This window comes from Pristiophorus japonicus, chromosome 6, assembly GCF_044704955.1.
Source record: "Pristiophorus japonicus isolate sPriJap1 chromosome 6, sPriJap1.hap1, whole genome shotgun sequence".
NCBI lineage: Eukaryota > Metazoa > Chordata > Chondrichthyes > Pristiophoridae > Pristiophorus > Pristiophorus japonicus.
In genome coordinates, this window is record NC_091982.1 from 112,557,741 (window position 1) to 112,571,578 (window position 13,838).

The 13,838-nt window shown below is 44.1% G+C and overlaps 1 pseudogene; it reads right to left on the reverse strand.

Annotated features, from left to right (window-relative positions):
• Positions 1-10,549: 10,549 nt before the first annotated feature.
• LOC139266373 (U2 spliceosomal RNA) lies at positions 10,550-10,787 on the reverse strand (annotated as a pseudogene).
• Positions 10,788-13,838: the final 3,051 nt, after the last annotated feature.

Here is a 13,838-nt window from a genome sequence, read left to right on the forward strand (position 1 = left end):
ATTGGGCTAGCCAAACTGGAAGCAATACGGTGGAGGAGGATTTCCTGGAGTGCATAAGGGATGGTTTTCTAGACCAATATGTCGAGGAACCAACTGGGGGGAGGCCATCTTAGACTGGGTGTTGTGTAATGAGAGAGGACTAATTAGCAATCTCATTGTGCGAGGCCCCTCGGGGAAGAGTGACCATAATATGGTGGAATTCTGCATTGGGATGGAGAATGATACAGTTAATTCAGAGACCATGGTCCAGAACTTAAAGAAGGGTAACTTTGAAGGTATGAGGCGTGAATTGGCTAGGATAGATTGGCGAATGATACTTAAGGGGTTGACTGTGGATGGGCAATGGCAGACATTTAGAGACCGCATGGATGAATTACAACAATTGTACATTCCTGTCTGGCGTAAAAATAAAAAAGGGAAGGTGGCACAACCGTGGCTATCTAGGGAAATCAGGGATAGTATTAAAGCCAAGGAAGTGGCATACAAATTGGCCAGAAATAGCAGCGTACCTGGGGACTGAGAGAAATTTAGAACTCAGCAGAGGTGGACAAAGGGTTTGATTAGGGCATGGAAAATGGAGTACGAGAAGAAGCTTGCAGGGAACATTAAGGCGGATTTCAAAAGTTTCTATAGATATGTAAAGAGAAAAAGGTTAGTAAAGACAAACGTAGGTCCCCTGCAGTCAGAATCAGGGGAAGTCATAACGGGGAACAAAGAAATGGCGGACCAATTGAACAAGTACTTTGGTTCAGTATTCACTAAGGAGGACACAAACAACCTTCCGGATATAAAAGGGGTCAGAGGGTCTAGTAAGTAGGAGGAACTCAGGGAAATCTTTATTAGTCGGGAAATTGTGTTGGGGAAATTGATGGGATTGAAGGCCGATAAATCCCCAGGGCCTGATGGACTGCATCCCAGAGTACTTAAGGAGGTGGCCTTGGAAATAGCGGATGCATTGACAGTCATTTTCCAACATTCCATTGACTCTGGATCAGTTCCTATCGAGTGGAGGGTAGCCAATGTAACCCCACTTTTTAAAAAAGGAGGGAGAGAGAAAACAGGGAATTATAGACCGGTCAGCCTGACCTCAGTAGTGGGTAAAATGATGGAATCAATTATTAAGGATGTCATAGCAGTGCATTTGGAAAATGGTGACATGATAGGTCCAAGTCAGCATGGATTTGTGAAGGGGAAATCATGCTTGACAAATCTTCTGGAATTTTTTGAGGATGTTTCCAGTAAAGTGGACAAAGGAGAACCAGTTGATGTGGTATATTTGGACTTTCAGAAGGCTTTCGACAAGGTCCCACACAAGAGATTAATGTGCAAAGTTAAAGCACATGGGATTGGGGGTAGTGTGCTGACGTGGATTGAGAACTGGTTGTCAGACAGGAAGCAAAGAGTAGGAGTAAATGGGTACTTTTCAGAATGGCAGGCAGTGACTAGTGGGGTACCACAATGTTCTGTGCTGGGGCCCCAGCTGTTTACACTGTACATTAATGATTTAGACGAGGGGATTAAATGTAGTATCTCCAAATTTGCGGATAACACTAAGTTGGGTGGCAGTGTGAGCTGCGAGGAGGATGCTATGAGGCTGCAGAGTGACTTGGATAGGTTAGGTGAGTGGGCAAATGCATGGCAGATGAAGTATAATGTGGATAAATGTGAGGTTATCCACTTTGGTGGTAAAAACAGAGAGACAGACTATTATCTGAATGGTGACAGATTAGGAAAAGGGAAGGTGCAACGAGACCTGGGTGTCATGGTACATCAGTCATTGAAGGTTGGCATGCAGGTACAGCAGGCAGTTAAGAAAGCAAATGGCATGTTGGCCTTCATAGCGAGGGGATTTGAGTACAGGGGCAAGGAGGTGTTGCTACAGTTGTACAGGGCATTGGTGAGGCCACACCTGGAGTATTGTGTACAGTTTTGGTCTCCTAACTTGAGGAAGGACATTCTTGCTATTGAGGGAGTGCAGCGAAGATTCACCAGACTGATTCCCGGGATGGTGGGACTGACCTATCAAGAAAGACTGGATCAACTGGGCTTGTATTCACTGGAGTTCAGAAGAATGAGAGGGGACTTCATAGAAACGTTTAAAATTCTGACGGGTTTCGACAGGTTAGATGCAGGAAGAATGTTCCCAATGTTGGGGAAGTCCAGAACCAGGGGTCACAGTCTAAGGATAAGGGGTAAGCCATTTAGGACCGAGATGAGGAGGGACTTCTTCACCCAGAGAGTAGTGAACCTGTGGAATTCTCTGCCACAGAAAGTGGTTGGGGCCAATTCACTAAATATATTCAAAAGGGAGTTAGATGAAGTCCTTACTACTCGGAGGATCAAGGGGTATGGCGAGAAAGCAGGAAGGGGGTACTGAAGTTTCATGTTCAGCCATGAACTCATTGAATGGCGGTGCAGGCTAGAAGGGCTGAATGGCTTGCTCCTGCACCTATTTTCTATGTTTCTATGTTTCTATGTAGTCACTGTTGTAATGTGGGAAACGCGGCCGCCAATTTGCACACAAGTAAGTTCCCACAAACAGCAATGTGGTAATGACCAGATAATCTGTTATTTTGTGTTATGTTGATTGAGGAATAAATATTGACCAGGATATCGGGGATAACTCCCCTGATCTTCTTCGAAATAGTGCCGTGGGATCTCTTACATCCACCTGAGAGAGCAGACGGGACCTCAGATTAACATCTCATCCAAAAGATGGCACCTCCGACAGTGCAACGCTCCCTCAGCACACACTGGAGTGTTAGCCTTAGATTTATTTGTGCTCATGTCCCTGGAGTGGTATTTGAACCCACAACCTTCTGACCGAGCCACAGTTGACACTTGTTTGACAGTTGTTTAGCAGTCAATATGTTGTTAGAACCGCAGTTACACCTAATCCAAAAGGGACTAACTTTTAACAGGGTATTTAACAGCGATATTGCCGCGGAAGAGCCAAAGATTTTGTCAGTTTTACTGATTACCAGCTATGGAGGGGGGGTGGCGGGGCAGGGGGGTGGGGAGGGGGCGTGGGAGGGGGGGTCCACAGCTCAGCCAGTATCAGAGCAGTGAATGACTGACCGCAGCGTCAGGATTTCCGTGTTAAGATGCACATGCGCTACATCCTGAAGTTGCGGTCAGTTTCATAAGGGTAATTACCGCGAACGCTGGTCGCGCACTGTTACTATGACCTTCGAAACCAGACTTTCCCTAATGTGCACTTTCCTATTTATTTGAACGAGTGCTGAAGCCATCAGCTGAAAAAGCTTTACAAACACTAATGGCATTGAAGCAAACCATTGGGATAATTTTACACTGTAATGGTTTCTTTGAATATTACCAGCCTTAAATAAATTCCCCAACATTTGTGTCTTGTGTCAGCAAAATGAATGAGCACTGTTTCCCACACTTGGTGCAGGAATGCTACTCTGTTGTGAGAATGTGGTATGTTACTGCCCGTGAGTTGAAGCTGTATATTTATCTCAGTTCTAGACCAACCTGTGCTTTCTCTCTCTCTCGCTCACACACACACACACACACACACTCGTTCTCACACACATCCACTCACTCACTCTCAAACTCTCACACGTACTACACTCATATACTCACTCACACAATCTCTCACACACAATCTCTCTCACACACATTCTCACACTCTTTCACACACTCACTTACATTCATACATGCACACATTCACTCTCTCTTACAGATATACTGAAGTTTTGCTGAGATGCCTTCCAAACACCACCATAACAAAAGCATAAGTGCTTTTCTGTATCATTCAGAGTACTTCACTAGCTGACAGCAAATTCCAGTACATTAGAGATCAGTCTTCACTTTAAGAACTTCAGTGAGCTGATGATGGATATAAGCCACTTTGGGCTGTTGCCAAAATAGCTTTGAATTTTCTGCGATTAAAACATAATACAATGTTATTTCATTTAAAACTATTGCAAAACAAATTCTAGACTTAGAAGGTGTTGAGACAAACTGAAACATCAGAGCTAACACAATGCTAATGGAAAGAGAAAGCTATAAGCACTTACACTTTCTGTTGTTGAGAACATGTTTCACACAGTATGTTTAGGTGATCCATTCCTTCATAACAGTGAGGTTTCAGCATCTGTGAAAGATTTTCTGAAAGTCATTTTTATATATCTGTCATCTGGTCTGAGCCAGTACTGATGTCATCAGCTCTTGCCATGGTTACCACCACGTCCTGTTGCAAAAACATGGAATGCTGGCTGACTTCCAACTAGCCTGGCCTCCCTGTATTTTTACACCAGCGAAACAAGTGGCAGTCCTCTTTGCTTCCTTGGCTGCATGAACTGAAAGTAAAAGAATATCGCCAAGTTGGCTCCAGGCTGCTAGCTCAGGACACGATTAAACCAAATGAAAATATCCTTAAATTTTAAAGAGATATGACTAACATACATTGCATCTTAAACAGGGCATCTAACAACATCTGCCATTAGTCAGACTTGGCCTTGGACATTCTTTGCATAACAAGTTTCTGAAAGTTTGAGCTGATAACGTCACAGCAAGCAAAATCGGGCGTCTAGGAGATGAGAGAACAGGGAAAACAATTGTGTATCTCCTTAACCAATCAGATTGAAGGGTTGTTAAATTAACAGCAGAAGAATTGAGAAGAAGGGTGTATTAGAGTGGGTGAATTCAATGTCGAATCAGGTACAGAAAGATAAATAAATAGAAGGAAAGAAAGATTTAATCAAGAGAAAGAAAAATAGAGACAGAATGGAAATGTTTAAAAAAAATGTAATTTTAAATTTGGCATGTTTAAAATCTCCATCAATTAATACCTGAAGGAATGAGACTCTGCACTTGCAGCAGTTAATTTGCTGTGCAAAGAAGTTGATTGGTAGAAATTAACACTTCTCACATAATTAAAAGGCTACAAGTTCTGGCTCACCATACTTCTCAGAAAGCTATTCTGAATGTTTCAGTCACTCTGAAGTTCACAGTTGGAAGGTTTTAGAGTTGAGCTTGGAGAGGAAACAAATTGTAAAGCCAGCTGACAGCCCAGGTCATTGGCTTATTGATGAAGGCACGGGGAGATTCCCTCTCAGTTATTTGTAGAGAAATTAGACAAATGTGTACAAAGAACATGTTTATGGTTTTGCTGCAAATATAAACAGAGGAACTCCTCTCCACACCCAGCACGCTGCAGTCAGTGTGTACATGAGAATAATCGCGGCACATTCTAGCAGAGAAACTGAACTTCAAACTCACTGGGTGAGATTGCACAGTCTTAGTTCCTATTTTTTGTAAATAAACATAATTTTTTTCTTTCTCTTGTTTCATTTTAATTCATTTGGTTTTGTCTGCTTCTGTGCGCTGGAAGCATAAGTTAAGCGTCTTGTGATTGCATTGTGTTACCAATCTGGAGCGACTGGTGAACAAAATTCTCTTCTTACCACCTCGACATCTATCTCAAAACTTCTCTGTCACCCCCCAAGCTCAGATAGTACTCCACATCCGTGTACAAATGGGACCGTACCTGAAACGTTAACTTCTCTGCTTTCTTCGCAAAGGTTGCCTGAACTGCTGAATATTTCCAGCATTTTCTGTTTTAGCTTTCCTCAGTGGCCTCCCATCTTCCACCGTCCCCCCTGCCATCACATAAACACCATCTTGTCCAAAACATGGCTGCATGCATCCTATCCTGTGTTAAGTCCCGCCCGTTCGTCACTTCTCTTCTTGATGATCTACATTTCCCCTTCCCCAATATATGTCATTTTAAAATCAGATTTTAAAACGCTCCATTCTTTCCCCCACCCCATCCCTGAAATCTCCTCCAGCTCTACATTCCCCCTTAAGCGCCCTGTTCTGACTGATGTTTTACGCATTCTCCCTTCTTTCACCCTGCCATTGATGGAAAAGTTTTCAGCCACTTGCACTCCCTCCTGAACCTTCCCTCTCTCCCTCTTTAAGAACCTCCTTCAAGCCCTTGCAGTCACCCCTGTTAGGTAAAGGCATTGAGGAGTGTGAATCAAAGGCAGTTAATTAGATCTGAGCTACCGATGAGCCATGATCTGATTAAATGGCAGGCCAGGCTTATGGGGCTGAATGTGTCAGCCTAGATTTATGTGCTCAAGTTCCTGGAATGGGACTTGAACCCACACCCTTCTGACTCAGAGGTGAGTATGCTACCCACTGAGCCACAGCTGACAAGAAAGATACAAGAACAAGACAGAGAGCTAAGATTCGAGTGGTTAGCTCCATTTCAAGGGCTAATACAGGCACACTGGCCCGAATAGCTTCTAAATCCAATGTGATATTGCAGCTATAATACATATGATTATATGTTATTTCCAACTTCTGCCCTGCTGAAGCATAATGACTTCGGGGTAACCCAAGCTGTTGATTACATTTTGATTAGCTGACTCAAGATTGGTAATGTCTGTTTGTTTCCTGACGGGTACAAAACAATCTATTTATAGAGAGGTGGAGCAATTAATTGGTCTGCTTATAGTATCGGTTTTCATATGCAGAGCCATTTTTGAATGGGAGGCTTGTCTAGACAAAATAAGTATCAGACAACCCAGTGTTCTCATTCAAACAATACAGATACCAAACCCCTTTGACCCAAGACTTTCTAGCAGGTCCTCACAATGTAAAATAACCAATTAGCAGCTGAGCCATAGAAACTAGGAAAGAATTGGGTTCAATTTCTGCTCTGCGACAAGTTAGCTGATCTCAGTTTACATGCAAAAATTTAGTGCCAATGTCCCATTTTAAGGAGGAGGGAACGTCACTTGCTCCTGATCGCTTGGATGTCGGGTGAGGACACTATTAGGCTTGGCTGTGATGTCATCTACACTCAAGTAGAATAGCTCCACGTATAGTCAAAGCTCAGAAATTAAATGCCTACTTAATGCCTACTAGAACGAGGTATCGCAGATCAAATGATACTCACTGAACCAAACCTTAATGAGGAATGTAGGACACTTTTGGACAGAGCAGTTGAAAGCTTCTCACCTGGAACACATAAAGCATTATCGGGTCCTGCTCTCATCTGCCAAAGTTGCTCACTATTCCAGAATCATTCTAGAATGCAACAATAAATCCCGGCTTCTATGCTACACTGCTAACCATCTTCTTGAACCACCCTCACCTCTGTCAACATATGTGAGGAGCTCATGGACTTCTTTGTCTCTAAGATTGAGACCATCCGATCAGCTGCCTCTGCCACTTCCCTTCCTTCCCCTAACCCACAGGGCCACATTTCCTCTAAGTTTCCCCTGTTCTAGCCCTGAACTCACATCTTTCTCTAGTTTCTCTTCAATCGCGCCTCATGACCTCTCTGAGCTCATCTTGTCCATGAGACCCACTTCCTGCTTCTTCGACCCTACTCCTACCAAACTGCTGACAACCCAACTTCCTTTTCTGGCTCACATGTTAGCTGACATTTTTAATGGTTCTCTTTCCTCAGGTATTATCTCCCTCAAATTTGCTGTTATCACCCCTCTCCTCAAAAAAACAACCCTTGACCCCTCCGTTCTTGCAGACCACCATCTTAAAAACCAACCTCACTTACCTCTCCAAAGTCCTTGAACGTGTTGTCGCATCCCAAATCCATGCCCATCTTTCTCGCAGCTCCATGTTTGAATCTCTCCAATCAGGTTTCCGTCCCTACCACAGTACTGAAACAGCTCTCATCAAAGTCACAAATTATATCCTTTGTGACTGTGACAATGGAAAACTATCCCTCCTTGTACTTCTCGACTTATCTGCAGCCTTTGACATGGTTGAACACTCCATCGTCCTCCAATGCCTCTCCACCATCGTCCAGCTGGATGGGACAGCACTCGCCTGGTTCCATTCTTATCTATCTAATCGTAGCCAGAGAATCACCTGCAACAGCTTCTCTTCCCACTCCCAAATCGTTACCTCTGGTGTCCCCCAAGGATCTATTCTTGGTCTCCTCCTATTTCTCAACAACATGTTGCCCCTTGGCGACAAATCCGAAAATACAGTGTCAGTTTCCACATGTACGTTGATGACACCCAGCTCTACCTCACAATCACTTCTCTCTCGACCCTTCCACGGTCACTAAATTGTCAGACTGCTTGTTCGACATCCAGTTCTGGATGAGCAGAAATTTTCTCCAGTTGATTGTTGGGAAGACCAGAGCCATTGTTTTCAGTCCCCAGCACAACTCTGTTCCCTAGCCATTGACTTCATTCGTCTCCTCATCATCTGTCTGAGGTTGAACCACACTGTTTGCAACCTTGGTGTCATATTGTGGTACTGAGATGTGTGGGTAAAAGGATCTAGCTACAGATTTCTTATCCTTCATTCTGGGAATTTCCAGTATTGCTTTCCAAGCCTTGTGAATCACATTATTCAGTAGGAATGTGGAGTGTGCATTCATTACCATCTACTTCTAAATAGCTTCTAGTACATCCTGAAGTACAACAACAGCAACTTGTATTTATATAGCGCCTTTAATGTAGTAAATCGTCCCAAGGAGTGTTATAAGACAAAAAAAATTGACATCGAGCCACATAAGGATAAATGAGGGCAGGCGACCAAAAGCTTGTTCAAAGAGATAGTTTTTAAGGAGCGTCATAAAGGAGGAAGGAGAGGTAGTGAGGCGGAGAAGTTTAGGAAGGAAATTCCAGAGCTTGGGGCCCAGGCAACAGAAGGCACAGCCACCTATGGTTGAGCGTCAGGGATGCTCAGGAGGGCAGAATTAGAGGAGCGCAGGTATCTCAGGGGGTTGTGGGGCTGGAGGAGACCACATATCCGCGGCATCACTAAAACCACCTATTTCCACCTTCGTAACATCGCCCATCTCCGCCCTTGCCTCAGCTCATCTGCTACTGCAACTCTCATCCATGCCTTTGTTACCTTTAGACTTGACTATTCCAAAGCACTCCTGGCTGGCCTCCCACATTCTTGAGGTCATCCAAAACTCAGCTGCCCGTGTCCTAACTAGCACCAAGTCCCACTCAGCCATCACCCCTCTGCTCACTGACCTACATTGGCTTCCGGTTAAGCAACGCTTCGATTTCAAAATTCTCATCCTTATTTTCAAATCCCTCCATGGTCTCACCCCTCACTATCTCTGTAATCTCCTCCAGCCCCACAACCCCCTGAGATACCTGCACTCCTCTAATTCTGCCCTCTTGAGCATCCCTGATTATAATCGCTCAACCATTGGCGGCCGTGCCTTCTGTTGCCTAGGCCCTAACCTCTGGAACTCCCTGCCTAAACCTCTCCGCCTCTCTACCTCTCCTTCCTCCTTTAAGACTCTCCTTAAAACCAACCTCTTTGACCAAGCTTTTGGTCGCCTGCCCTCATTTCTCCTTATGGAGCTCAATGTCAATTTTTTTTGTCTTATAATACTCCTTGGGATGTTTTACTACATTAAAGGCACTATATAAATACAAGTTGCTGCTGTTGTTGTACATCAGGATGTACTAGAAGCTATTTAGTAGATGGTAATGAATGCACACTCCACATTCCTACTGAATAATGTGATTCACAAGGTTGGAAAGCAATATTGGAAATTCCCAGAATGAAGGATAAGAAATCTGTAGATAGATCCTTTTTCCCTCACATCTCAGCACCGGAATTCTGGAAAAATGAAACATCTGTAAGAGAGGCAAAAGTTTGATCTTAAAACACAAGGAGAAGTTGTCCCCTAACATGATTTATGGTCAAGGTACAAAATGCAAAGGTGAAATTATGAAATGATTTCCCCACCCGCGCAGTCAGTATGTTTACAATGTCCAAAACTCAAGAGATTAGAAGATTTAAACTCTGAAAGATTAATAGGAAAATGGGACAAATGGGGAAATGTCAATATCCAAACCTTATATTACAATAAGTCTGGTAAATATTTAAAAATGAATTAATACTGTAATATTGAGACCACAGTCAAAACAAGTGAAAGAGCAAACAATAATTAAAGCTGTCAACATCAGAAACTGTGCGATAACATCATAAATCACCACCAGAACAGGAAACTGTAAGAAACAGAACAATGAGTGAAATACTCTACATCAAAAGAGCCACCTCAACAGAGCTAAGTTGAGCAGATTCCAATGAAGGTTATGACAATAGTTTGAACACCAACACAAAAAAGACAGTCTATCAGCTGCACAGTCTATCACCTTGTTTGGTCAATCAAAGGTTTATTTATTTATTTTTTTTTCGTAGCCAATCTTTCCACTTCTTTGTCAGATCACAAACGCCAGAGGTCACCTTGCACACATCAAGGATCACCCTGCGCTAATGCTCTTAGCCAAAAGGCCTAGAGCCACTGCACCGTTCCTGGAAGTACTGCAATACCAGGTTCGTGCCATGGAGGTGGATGGGTCAGCAACCCTACACACCTCCGTGGAGGTGGATGGGTCAAGCCACCCCACCCACCTCCTATCAAAGGTTTATTTATTTATTTATTTATTTATTTTTTAAATTCGTAGCCAATCTTTCCAATTCTTTGTCAAATCACAAACGCCAGAGGTCACCTTGCACACATCAAGGATCACTCTGCGCCAATGCTCTTAGCCAAAAGGCCTAGAGCCACTGCACCATTCCTGGAAGTACTGCAATACCAGGTTCGTGCCAAGGAGGTGGATGGGTCAGGCCCCCCACACACCTCCGTGGAGGTGGATGGGTCAAGCCACTCCACCCACCTCCTATTTCCAAAAAGCATAGGAGAACCACCTTCCTGATCCAGGGAGAACCACTTTGGGGTCATGGTTACTCCCCTGTCAGGTCAGTTACGCATGATCTTAGCCAAAAGGCCGAGAAGCGATTCTATTTTTTTTTTTGAAATTCGTAGCCAATCGTTCCAATTCTTTGTCAAATCACAAACGCCAGAGGTCACCTTGGGCCCATTCAAGGATCACTCTGCGCCAATGCTCTTAGCCAAAAGGCCTAGAGCCACTGCACCGTTCCTGGAAGTACTGCAATACCAGGTTCGTGCCATGGAGGTGGATGGGTCAGGTCCCCCACACACCTCCGTGGAGGTGGATGGGTCAAGCCACCCACCCACCTCCTATTTCCAAAAAAGCAAGCATATACCTTCCTGATCAAGGGAGAACCACCTTGGGGTTATGGTGGTTACTCCCCTGTCAGGTCAGTTACGCATGATCTTAGCCAAAAGGCCGATTCTATTTTACTCCACTCGAACAAAGTCATCGGGCTAGACTTTCCCGAGAGACCCTCAACGCTCAATTGCCCGCCTAGAAAAAATGCTAACGTTTGGTAAGTAATGCTGGCGAAAATTTCCACTTTTAAGTTAAAACCAATTAAGACTAATCTCCCGGCGAGAAAATGGATCTTTCACCATTATTCTCGGTGGTTTTCTCGGCGGTTACAGAGAAGCTAAGTAAAATGGGCGTTTTTTAAAACATTTAGGGCTAGACTTTCCATAATGCCCGATTGCCCGCTGAGAAGAATCGCTAATGCTCGGTGAAAAAAAGGGGCGAGAATTTCCATTTTGAGGATAAAGGTAAGTAGAACTGATCGCCCAGCGAAAAAATGGGCGTTGCACACTCATTCTCGGCAGGTAAGTGCAAAGTTAGCCAAATTGGCGGTCGTTACCGGAATGGACAGTAAGTACAAAAATTTAGTCCGAGGCTGCGGTTGGGCCTAGGGAGGGGGGAAAGCTTTAAAAAATGTTCGCTATAAAAAGTTAAAAAGCATTCCCGAGACAGTTTTACACCTAATCACCATTTTAAAATAAACAACCTTTAACTTCCCTTTCTTTGCAGAGTACTCACCTACCGCCCTGTTTAAGCAACTTTCACAGGGCTGTTCCCTCGGCAATCTGGACCGGCTTCCGTTGAGACCAAAATTATGCCCTGGCGATTTTCTCGGCAGTGCATGTCGGCGGTTTGGTTCCAGCGGGCATTTTCAGATTTGGGCAATATCATTAAAAAAATAAAAGGGGAAACTTTCGCCGGGTGGTAAAACAGCTGTACCGCCGAAAAAAATCGCTGAGAACCCGCCGAAAATGATCGGAAAGTTTGGCCCATAGTCAATGAAAGGAAATCTAGCCAATGTGAATGTAATCATAGCGCGTGTGTAATATCTTGTCTGCATTGGTGTCTTTCTTTCTGTTGCAGTTTTGGGGGTTTTATGCTCGATGTACTACTTCAGTGTCAATGTTGACTCCTGCAAGGGGATCTAAGTAAATATAGAGAGACCCAGAGATCAAAAAGAGAAACATTGAGGGTGAAATTGGTCATCTGCCCATTTCTCGGTGGTATGCCAGTGGTATGTCATTTCATACCACCGGGTACCGCTGGGGCAGAGTGTACGCGATTTTCGTCACTTTTTCTCGGCGGTATGCCGAACGGAGTGCAGCGGGCGGAGCGGAGTGCAGCCAGCAGTGTGCAGACGGTGAGTCATTTTCACGCGGGAATCTTCGGGTCCTGAGTTGTGCGTACGCGCATGCTGCTGCGAAGCTCCGCCCCCCGAGAGACACCGACCAGAATCCATAGAGACTGCCGGCCTGAGAATGATGTGCAGGTATGTGGGGGGTGGGGTGGGCGGGTGTGGCTCACTACTGTGGGGGGAGATCGCTGATTGGGGGGTAGATACCTGTGAAGGGGGATCGCTGCTTGAGGGGGAGATTGCTGCTTGGGGTGGGGGGAACAGATCGCTGTGGAGTAGGGGGAAGAGACAGGGGCGTGGGAGAGACCGGGGGGGTGGGGGGCGGTGAGAGATAAAAAACATTTACAGTTAAATTGCATACCGCTGACTAAAGATCGACTTAAAACCACCTTTTCCAGGGCGGTCGGCGTTATGTCAATGGTAAGTGATCAATTTGGCAATTTTAGACGGTATGTCGGCAATGTGCATAGGCAGATGTCCACCAATTTCGGGCCCACTGTCACTGTACTCTGGCTCGTTGGAATAGTCAGCTGCCATCACGTGATTTTCTCAGGTTTCGTAGGTGGATGAATAGGTGCACTATCAGTCTGTGCCTTATACTATAAACCAATATATACATTTATTTCACATTAAACAAATAGCCAGTATTAAGTACAAATGATATATTTACAATAGTTATATTCTTGACTATTCTCCTCAAATATAAAAAAAGATATGTTTCCTGCACTGCCTCTCTACTTATTATTGATTTTTGAAACATGGTTATTCATTTCTTAAAATGGTAAAATGCGAGCATGAAGTTCAATATAACTCCGTTTCAGTTGGCTGATTGCTGAGTTGAGCCCATGCAGCCTACCATAAGCCCACAAACAGAATCTCCTGACCACAGAGCTGTCCATCAAAGGGACTACAAAGATTCATATGCCCTGCTCCCATTCAGACCTGACCAACATCTTCACCTCAAACTGTCAATCAAAACCATTATCCCAAGATGTCAATCACCTCGGTTGCTTGACATTGAAAGGAATGGAATGATTTGATCTGTACCAGATACTTTGCATTATTTGCTAGATGGGACCCGCCCAGCTTTAGTGCAAACTGTGATATTGTGCATGTTAAGGCACAAGTCTCTCTCTTCCCTTGAGGTGTTAATATTATGCAGACTGCAAAGTTAATGTTTTTCAGCTTGCAGAAAACAGCTAAAAATAGTGCATATTAATCCTGTGCTGTTATTGTGGCCAGTAATGAGGAATCAAATAGATCATTTAATGAAGACAAGAATGCTTCATTTTGATTATACTGGGTTCACTCATAGAAATGGCCCAGCTAGTTTCAATAGTAGCTCCAGAATAAACATGTTTTGTATGTGACAAGGGGTCAGGTCATTTAATTCAAACCCAATCACCTTTATGGATTTTGTGTCCGAATCACATACTTACATTTCCTTCTTCTTGGTCATATTTTTG